The 10,848-nt window shown below is 41.2% G+C and overlaps 1 long non-coding RNA gene across 1 annotated transcript; it reads right to left on the bottom strand.

The window, feature by feature from the left end:
- Positions 1–1,793: 1,793 nt before the first annotated feature.
- LOC109449015 (uncharacterized) lies at positions 1,794–10,573 on the bottom strand. The gene is made up of 4 exons (XR_012491300.1): positions 10,329–10,573; positions 10,049–10,127; positions 3,490–3,559; positions 1,794–2,302 (listed from the first exon to the last, which is right to left on the bottom strand). It is a non-coding gene; the product is annotated as an uncharacterized LOC109449015 (long non-coding RNA).
- Between the last annotated feature and the right edge of the window lie 275 nt (positions 10,574–10,848).

Genomic DNA, 10,848 nt, shown 5'->3' with positions numbered 1-10,848 from the left:
AATCCTCCTCCTACCACCCTAACCTAAACAGCAATGAGAGCCTTCTCAGTTTCTTTGACCAGGAATATATGGGTTGAAGACATTCCCCAGTCTCAGGTATTTGTTTAAAAAGTCTGGTCCCTCAGGGGCATTATATCAGTTGTCCCAGAGAAAGAGGTTTTATTTTTCCAGGATAAGGTGGAGGGTGATGTTGGATTCCTTATCCTGGCCACATTCATCCCACCTTCCCACTAGGAGAAGCAAAGAAGGTGGATCCAGTTCCTGCCCCTGCAAGATTTCCTAGGAAGGTGCAGGACTTCAGCAGGAGAGGTCTGTGAATGAATGTCTATGGAGGTTGGAATGGCAGTGAGGATTTTGGTGACCAAGCCTGAGGTCACTGAGCTGCTCGATGGCCTACCCAAAGTAGCAGAGCCCATTTCTTATGACTATGTTTCCAGTCTTTTTTCTGTACGTTTATATGTCTGTGCTTGCACAGTGACATCCTGGAAAGTATATCTTAACCAAAAGCACAACTCAATAATGAGAATTTCATGAATTGAGGCAGGCTGGTAAAAAGAGGGTACTTTTGGTCAGGGTACTGCTGCACCCCAGTAACAGAATCACATGAGAAGCTGCATATGAACACCCATACATTCAGGTGACCCAATAAAAACAGGGAAGCTGAAGATTCAGAACCCTGAAAGTAGGAGTTGGGGAGCTTGCAGAATTGGTGTCACAGTCTGTTCCTGCTCATGCATATTTGACTTCCTCTGACTCCCTCCTATTGCCACATACCTCTAAATCTGGGGCAACTTGGTGACTTTACACTACTCCAGCTAGAGTAATTAGGGAATAAATTGTTCCATTTCAGGTCACCATAGACCACAAACACCTTACTCTATGTGGCACCAGGTCTTCAGGCCAGGTTTTGTGAATGTCGGAGGGTAGCTGAAGATTTGTTCATTCACCTGTGGGGAAATTGATCCTCATTGTGCTTTCAGGGCTGCAAGATGGAAATTCTTAAAGGGGGTATAGTGGAGCAGAAGTTTCTGGCTCACTGAGAGTGTGAGTGTAATTTTATGATGCTTTTCTGGATTAATTGACTCTTTGATATTATGTTATAGAAGTTACTAGAACTGGTTTGAGAGACAAGGGGGAATGCAAAATTCACAGGCCAAGAACTGGATGTAGGCGGGCTTTAGGAAGACAGGGAGCCTGGAACAGGAAGTCATCTCTCAGATTCTGTGGCCCATTCTCTCTCTCTCTCTCTCTCTCTCTCTCTCTCTCTCTCTCTCTCTCTCCTGCCCCACTCCTACCCACCTCCAGTGCCATCCTGCAGACTGGTTTTCTGTGCTTCTACACATGTGTACACTATGACCACACTGATCAAAATCCTCTGTTCCATTACAGACTATAGGAAAGAGAATCTGATGGGTGCAGTTTGGGTCCAGTCAGCCATGGTTGGTACAAACAAGGCTGTGGAGGACCCTTCTGAAGATGGGGGCCTTTCCCAGATATCATGCTGTCTTCTATTAGATTTCCCCAGAACAGATCCTGAATCAAGGATTCAAAGGATTCGAGGCGAAGCTTATTTAAGAAGAAGCTGGAAGAACATATACTCCCACCTCACCCTTCTTACTCCCTTTGGTCACCTGCATGGGCTCTGTGTTTGCCGAACTCTCAAGACAGAAGGCCAGGAAGCCCAGGGAGCCTAATGAATCAGCCCATGTTAGGCCAGCAACCCAGGGCACAGAGGAGGATGGAGAAAGGCAACAAGTAAATCTGAAAGGGCAAATGAAGACATGATTCAGACATTTATCAAGAGAATCTTATTATTTACACACCCTGACTCAGATATTAAAACAAAAATTATTCCATTTTTCAGTTATAGGTAATTGTAATATTTAAGTGTGCCCAACTCCACAATATGACTCATGAGATCTGAATAGTGTATCAACACTTGGCATTCATCACTCTTTCATACATCCTGGTATCAGAAGTGTCAGTAAATTCCTGGACAAATTTTAAGCATGTTTTGATTTACATAAATACAATCCATGCCTGTCATAACAAACCTAACCAGTTCAAGGGTCAAAGCCAACATATTTATGTTATGCTCCAGTAGTTATGTCCTAAGCAGAAAGAAATTTGACTTTAGAACAATAATCTTGGATTTTGATCTTCTCCATAGTTTCATGTGTTGCTCCAGAAGTCACTGTCCAGGCCTTCATTTAAACTACTGTCACATTGATCCAATCTCAATCCATGAAGATTTATAGAAATTCTTCCCCAAACAGCTCTCGCCAAAAGCCTCGTGTATTTTCTGAAGCAAACAACAACAAAAATAATTTGTTTGTATTAGTTTCCTATTGCCGCTATAACAAATTATCACAAATTTACTGGCTTAATAAAATACATCTATTTTCTTATAATTTTGTATGTCAGAAATTTAAAATGTGTCAGCAGGACTGCATTCCTTCTGGAGACTCTAGGGAAAAATCTGTTTCCTTGCCGTTTTCAGCTTCACAACGCTGCCTGCATTCCTTGGCTTGTGGCCCTTTCCTCCATCTTCAAATCAAGTGGCATAGCTTCCCTTCTTCTTCTTTCCTCTTCTTTTCTCCTTCTCCTCCTCCTCCTCCTCCTCCTCCTCCTCCTCCTCCTTCTTCTTCCACCCTCATATCTCCTTCTCTGACTGATGTTCCTGCCTCCCTCTTATAATGACCCTTGTGATTACATTGGTACCACTCAGACAATCCAGGGTAACCTCTCTACTTCAAGATCTTTCATTTAATCACCTCTGCAAAGTGCCTTTTGCCATGTAAGGTAATGTATTCACAGATCCCAGGGATAAAGACATAGATACATTGAGGAGCCATAATTCTGCCCACCACATTGATATTAGAGTCATTCCCTTGACACCACGATTTATAAACACCCAAACTAAAAAAGAGGATATTTATTATTCTACACATTTTCATAGCAGAAACTCTCTATAGTCTTCAAGGGGGAATCTCAAGTCTACCAGAAGAAATTTATAGAGATTGCAATGGGGTGGAAGAGCACTCTCTCCCAGCAATTCATGAGAGGTGCTTGCCCTTTTGGAGTAAAGACTGAACCTGAGATAGAGCTGAGTGCCAGAGAAAGCAGGAGAAGAAAGAGGAGGAGGAGAAACTGGGGGAGAGAAATCTTTTTAGGCTAGCTGCAAAGAGTGGTTGCATTGAGTCTTCTAAACCCAAAATTTGGTTAAGGGAGGCGGGGAAAAGACGTTAGCCATTAGGGCTACATTAAACCCAAGAATTCATTTGTTAGTTTGAGGCTGATTCTCCAGGGAGACTTCCTGCTTCACTGATACTTGGCTTTGCTAAATTAGGTTTTTTTCCAAGATTCTTCCCAAGACTGCTGTTGGTCTGATCAAGCATCTTCTTCCACTCACTCTCACCCCTCTTTGTTTAGATTTAATGTATTCTTGAGATTTCAAGGAGGACTCATTATCAAAGTATGTATACTTACCCATCATTCTCACTTGCTCTATCTTGGATCAGTGTTAATAAGCAATGGGTTATTTTTCCTTCGCACCAGTCTATAGAGAAAAGGATATTAATTTATTTTGTTTAAACTAAGCAAACATATTCAAAGCCTAGAGATATTTTTATTCTCTACACTGTCATATAAGAAAAACTAAACTGTATTTTATGCCCAATGTGGCACCTTATATTTTCCAAAGATGGCCGCAGTAATCTCATTGTCTGCTCTTTACATACATATGTATATATATGTATACCTGTATAAAATGTATGACATATGACATGTTTGTAACTGGCATGGAGATATGTAGCCTTTGTTCCCTCCCCTTTAATCTGGGTGGGTTTGTAAATTATGCAAATGGTGTAAATGATACTATGTGACTTCCAAGGCTAGATCATAAAAGATAGCACAGTTTTGCCCACATTCTCTTGGGATACTCACTGTTAAAACCCAGCCACCTTTCTGTGAGAAACCCAAGCCGAGACAGGGAGAGGCCATGTGTTGGTGTTCCAGCTAATAACCAGCAAGCACTGCCAGACCTTTGAGTAAGCAAACCTTTGGATGATGTCATCTTCAAGCTGTCAATTCACTCTGCTGTTTGAGTCTTCCCAGATGAGGACTCACGGAGCCTCATGGAGCAGAAACAGGATGTCCTCACAGTGCCCTTTCTAAATTCCTGACCCACAGGATCCATAGTCATAATAAAAAGATCGTTGTTTTATGCTACTAAGCTTGGTGCAGTTTGTGTTGCAGCCAATGTCAACTGAATACTCAGGTAGATAAAAATGTGGAAGCACACAGGCATTCCTTCCAGGAAACACAATTATCTTAACAAGATGCCCGATTCTTGCCATTATTTCCCCAGCTAGTTTCTTATGAATAACAAATGTCTCAACCCCATAAATCTAATCCAGAGCTGGTTTTCCCTTCCTCTTCCAATGCAATTCATCTTTTCCCAAGCAACTCATGCGTCCAGTGCTCAATGTTCTAGAGATTTCATGAAACCTCATAGAACCTGGAAACAAATACCACTTAAAAGGACAGACTTAGTCTTTTTCTTAAAATTTATTTTTGTACAAACCTGTTTTTGGGGGGCAGGGAGAGGAGATGGGCAAAACAAAATGACAAAAGTGGAGAAGGAGGTTGCAAATGATTTACCCATTCGATAGAAAAAAATAAACCTTATTTTCACTTCTCTGAGATTTTTCCATCCTTAGAATATTGGTGATAATAGAGCTATAGGAATGGATCCCTTTTCTGAGCTAGTTTTCTGATCTGTTTTACTAGGTTAAATTCCCCTTCAGCTCTGCCCACCCTTCAAAAATACCTAGATTCTGAGCTCAGGGAGTAATCATTTCCTGATAAAGTGTTTTGTGAGGTCAGTGATATGGAGGAAGTTATTTATTCTTTCATTCAGCTAATATTTGTTTTGGCTCTGTGGACAGGAGGCAAAATAAGAAGAGATGATGGCTGAGATGGGCATTTGGGGTGGGGCAGACAAATGATTTAATGACTTAAAAACAAAACCCATGTGATTGAATTAAGTGTCCAACACTGATACCAAGGAATTTGCTCATTCCTCTGTATCGCCATTTAGAGAATGGGAAGTAGACAATTGACTTATTTTATAATATTTCTTGAATAACTCTATTAGAGTGAACTTATCCTTTTAAATGTCAGTTTCTTACACTTGAATGTCGTTGCTTTTTTGATGGATAGCTCAAGAAAACAATGGCTGGCTTCCCTGTGTGGATGGACAAATACAGGCTGTGATTTTTATAACACTTTATTAATGCTTGACTTCACTTAAAAACACAACTTATGGAAAAAGGAGACTGAGAAAGCATAGATGACTGAAATCCTCTGACCTCCTCTAAAGCACTGTATTGGCGCTGTATACTTCTCCGCCCCCCCCAGCCTTATGTGGCAGACGGCAGTTTGCAAATAGATTGACTACTGTCTCACTAACTTCCTCTCCCTGAGCTGGTGGTGCTGTTCATCAGCAAGAAAGAGGTAATGGCCTTTTTGATGATGACTAGGGACAGAAATATTCATCCTCATAACACACTGATATCTCGAAGATGGTGTCTCATTGGCTCTATCCCAAGCAGGGATCTGAGCCTCCGAATTATTAACTCATTTAGTCATTGCAACAGTTATTAAGGGAAGATATTGTTATTATATCCCCATTTTAAAGACAAGGAAATTGAGGGACAGATAGGTTGAGAAACTTGTCCAAGGTTATAGTGAGTGGGAAAGTCAGATTTTGAACCCTGAATTCTGGCTCCAGAGTTCATGCTCTTTGCGTTAGACAATGATGCTCTTGAGGGACGCTGTATCCCTCTTTATTAAAAAAAGCAAAAACAAAAAAACACTAACAAACAAAATGCTCAAAACAAAAATTCTAAGAGGCCAAATTGCTCGTGCATTATAGACTCTCCTATCCACTAATTGATAGTTACAAATAATAATTCTATTTTTTTGCAGTTAATTGTGACCCCCAAAACATTAGGACGTATTGTTTTGGAGAATGTATTCTTGGAAAGGACATGTTTATGACTAGCAGACAGCAGGATCTGGTTTGCACAACATTTTCCAGTGAAGCAGTTGGTTTTCAAAAGCTGTCAAGGCTTCTGAAACAAAACCTGGGACAATGTCCATACCAGAAATATAAAAGGGCAGGAAATATCTAACTTCTCACAATCATCTGAGAGAAGCTAAGAGGACTTAACTGGTCACTTACATACTTTCTACCATTCCATCCTATCTCTATTTGTAAGTTTACATACCATCATCTTTGTGGTTGTGCATTTATTGCTAAGGCCAAGTGGGAAATTCTAGATAATTGAGATAATTGTAGGGAATTTGGTTCATTTATATTGTCAACAGAAGTTGACTTGTCTACAGTACTTCCCTTGAAAATCTCCACCATCACGTCACCCTACACACACACCATGTGAGAGATTGGTGGGAAGAACAGTCTTGTTATATTGCAACTTCTCCCATCAAGAGATGGAGTTAATATTTTTGGTGACTTAAATAAGGGCTTGGTTATGTAACTTGATGGTCCAATGTGACATTGGTAAATTGGATACATACCGAGGCTTGAAAAATACATTACATTGAGGCTCAACTCTAGTGCTGGAATCTTTTGTGCCATCATGTGAACAAGCCCAGGCAGGCTAGCCTGCTGGATGACGAATGACATGTGGCCAAATCATCCTGTCACCCTAGCTGATATCAAACCAAGTGCCAGATATGTGAATGAACTGTCTTCCCCTTCTCCCCACTCCCACCCAACCAATCAACCTACCAACCACCAGACAATTGAGTGGGCCATCCTCGACCATCCAGCCCCAGCTTATCAGACCAGGCATACAAAATGCCCTTTGACCAGCAGAATTATGAGCAAATGAAGTGGTTGCTGTTTGGGGTGGTTTATAATATAGTAAAAGTTAACTGATACACATCCTTACCTCCCCACATGGCTATTTAGGAACCTGCTTTTTCTTATATGATTCTCCTCTCCTCCCCTCATTCCTTATTCAGTCACAGTGATTGGCTCAGGGATAGTGATTGACCCAAGGTTGGCCAATCTGATTCTATTTCTGGGATTTTTTTTCAAACTGTACTTAAGAAAAAGAAGCATGTAGTCTCTCCCCAGTAGTAGAATTTGTAAGATGTGAAAGTGGGAACCTCCCACCTGGTCTTAGCAATAAATGCACAACCACAAAGATGGTGGTATGTAAAGTTATAAATAAAGCTATGAATCAATGATAGAACGTTTGTAAGTGACCGGGTAGACAAGTTAGACTGTAGTGAATAGTAATGAAGTGTCAACATAGACAAGAAAGTAGAAATGAGAGATGGAAATAAAATGCATGTGGCATTTAGGTACTTATACCTCATCCCTGATACTTGCACAGTTGGATGAGTTAACTCTTCCTAGGGTTTCACAAGCCAAAAATTTCCACCTTTTCCCTAAGCAGTTTGAATTGGGTTTCTATCACTAGCTCCTAAAAGAATGCTGATTGATATATCCTATTCATTTGCATACATAACTATTATTCATACAACAAACATATCAGTGATTGTTCCCATCCTTATGTCCAGTATTACATTAGGGATTTCTTTGATTATCTCTTGCTAAGAACAAATGACCCCAAAATTAGCAGCTGAAAACAACAACCATTTTATTATTATCTCTCATGGATCTGTTGGTTGACTGGGATCAGCTGGGTGATTCTTCTGCTGGTTTCATTTGGGGATTGTCATGTGACTATAGTTAGATGGTACCTGAGGCAGAATTATCTGGAGGCTGAAAGCTCAATTAGCTGGAACATCCAAAATGGCTTCTTTAGTTATGTATCTGGCATTTCAGGACTCCTCCTCGTGGCCTTAATCTCCATATGGCAGCATATCGTCTAGGGCCTATCCATTGTTCCTCTCTTTCCAGCTTATATGGTGGCTCAGGGCTCCCCTGAGCTTCTTCTCAGAGATTAAACCTCCTTATGACCCAGGCTTGGGAGCCGCACAGCATCACTTCCGCTGCATTCTATTGGTCAAGCCAGGCACAAGGTCATTCCAGGCACAAGGTCGTTCTAGTTCCCAGGAGAGGGAACAAAACTACTTCTTGATGATAAGAATGGCAAAGAAAATGAAGCCATTTTAACCTACCAGAAATAGCTTTCTGATTTTAACAGGCATTATTTAAATTTCACCTTTATGGTATGCCATATTTGGAGGTTCAACGTATAAGAAAAATCTAAGCTTGAAAAAATGTTAAACGCCAATAAAAATAATCTCCCTACAGCCTGGTATTTCCATGTCCAGGGTTTTATTATAGAACTGGCACCTACTTGAAAAGATCATTCAGATCTTCTATTAAATATAACTTTCTCCATAAGTGGGTTATTTGTGTAATCACATGTTTAAGTTGGCCTTCCTTACTAGACTAGGAAGTTTGAGAAAGCAAGTACCACAACCATTGACAATGTCCCGCCTTCTTCATGAAGCAAGGTATGGTGTCTGTACATGATGAACGCTCCTTAAATATCTCTTGAATGAATGAATGCAGTGATTTTAACCAAAGGTGATTTTGCCCCCAGGAGACAACTGAAAATGTCTGGAGACGTTTTTGGTTATCACAGCTGGATAGGGTATTGCTACAGGAATCTTGAGGGTAGAGGCCAGAGTGCTGCTAAACATTCTACAGTGCACAGGACAGCCCTCCACAGCAAAGAATTATCTAGCCTAAAACGTCAGCAGTGCTGAGTTTAAGAACCATGAATGAATGAATGAATGAATGAATGAATGAATGAATGAGATGTGAAACTAATTGTGTTGTCATAACCTAGTCTATTGCGAGTCTACTGAGCCATAGATTTGCCAATCTTGTCTGCATTATCCTAGTTGATTACCCCCTGGTTTTTCCAGTCAATAACATTGGTTCCACAGTGGGAGAGGAACCAGGACTAGAAGTTTACACCTAGCCCTTACATGCCAGCTCCTCCAAGGGTCCTCACTGTCCTCCTTCTCCTCCAGCCTCAGAGTATTATCCTGAGTTAGATGTGCAGATAACATGGTGTATTGGGTATCTGCCGTTTGCCCCTACAGGTCCAATCTCGACTTTCTTCATTTTGTTCCGTGCCTTGGAAGACTGACCTTTGCGGACTACTTCATTGGGCCCCTCCCCTCTGGCTTCCCTTTGGATTCAGCCAAGAAAGGTGATGGCAGAAGGAGAGTAAGGCTGGAGAAGGTATTTTCCTGGATTCCTCCCTGCTGGTTGCTATAGAAGGCTGCATTCTTCTGCTGAAAGCCAGAGCTTCTGCCAACAGGCTTCAGCTCTCTCTAACTGTAACTTTCACTGCCTGTTGCCCCTTCGGCCTAGGGGTGTGAGTGGCTTCCCACTCTTGCTTCATTTCACTGTACCATCCATTTTGGTTTCCCTTAACCCTCCCACAACTTTGTAAATAGTCTATGAAATTTTTTCAATAATCCCATTAATGTGTAACATCATTTTCCTTCTGGAAACATACTGGGAATTACAAGGCTGCCTGATGCTTTACTTCAAGGAAACTTGCCTCTATAAAGATCTGCTGCCTTATCTCATCCATTGACTTGGATCACCTTGAATACGAACAACACTAAGCAAGCTGAGGCCACCCTGCTCCTTTGGATAACGATTAGTTTATAGTGTTATCCCATCTTGAGTTGCATCCTACAGTCAAGCCCCCCTCCTCTCCTTAATACCCACTATGCATCTCAACACTCCAGGTCCCAGGGTTAACCCAAACTAGGTTCTTCCCTTTACCCAAGTGCGTCATGCTACTGAGGCTGGCAAGCACCAGGGACCTGCTGAGTTGTGACATGTTGGCCCTGAATGACTTATCCTTTCCTGACCCTTTGCCAAGCTCTGAACTCTGGGAACCTACTTGTCAGCATGGAATCTGCTATAGTTTTGCCAGCAATGACCATCTGTCTGGCCCCTGCTTCCCTGCCTCTCTCTGTGGCATACATGTAACATAATATTTGTTATAGTTACTTTCAAATTTGTTGTCCTTGTAGATCCCCAACAGTATCGGATGCTATCTCTGGCATCTTAATAAGTTATCCAGAGTAATCTAAGAAAGGGAAGAGAAAATAATTAAATTCTATAGTTCTGTGTCACATTTTGTTTTAGCAATAATTATTGCTGCATAAAAAAGTATCTCAAAACTTAGCGGTTTATTGTACACCTGAAATCTATGTAATTTTACTAACAATTGTCACCCCAATAAATTTAATAAAATAAAATAAAAAAAATTAAAAATAAAAAAAATAACCTTTTTATTCTGTTTGCAGATACCATGGGTCAGGATTTCAGGTGGAATGCGAGTGATTTGTCTCAGCTTTATGATGTCTGGAGTCTCCGCTGGGAAGGCTTGAAGACTGGTGATGCCTTGACAGCTGTCTGACTTCTGCATTGGGATTGTCAACTGGAGGGCTTACACGGGGCCTCACTGTGTGCTACACAGCAGCCTCAGTGTTGTCAGACTTCTCACATGATCGCCTAGGGCTCCAAGACTGAATGTTCCAGTGAACAAGGCTGAGACTACGTGGCCTTTTATGAACCAGCGTCAGAAGCCAAACAGCGTCTTTTTGGTTGTATGCCATCGGTTGGAGCTGTCACAGACCTACCCAGATTCACAGGGAGGGGAATTAAGCTGCACCTTTTGATGAGGGAGTGGTGAGGTCACATTACAGAGAAATAAGTGAGACAGAAAATATTGTTCAATCATCTTTGGCAAGTGCAATCTGCTCAAAGAGCCTTAAAAATAATTGTTTCTTTTAATGTCAACAACT

Source organism: Rhinolophus sinicus, linkage group LG13 (genome assembly GCF_036562045.2).
Source record: "Rhinolophus sinicus isolate RSC01 linkage group LG13, ASM3656204v1, whole genome shotgun sequence".
Lineage (NCBI taxonomy): Eukaryota > Metazoa > Chordata > Mammalia > Chiroptera > Rhinolophidae > Rhinolophus > Rhinolophus sinicus.
This window is presented reverse-complemented; position numbering and strand designations above follow the sequence as displayed.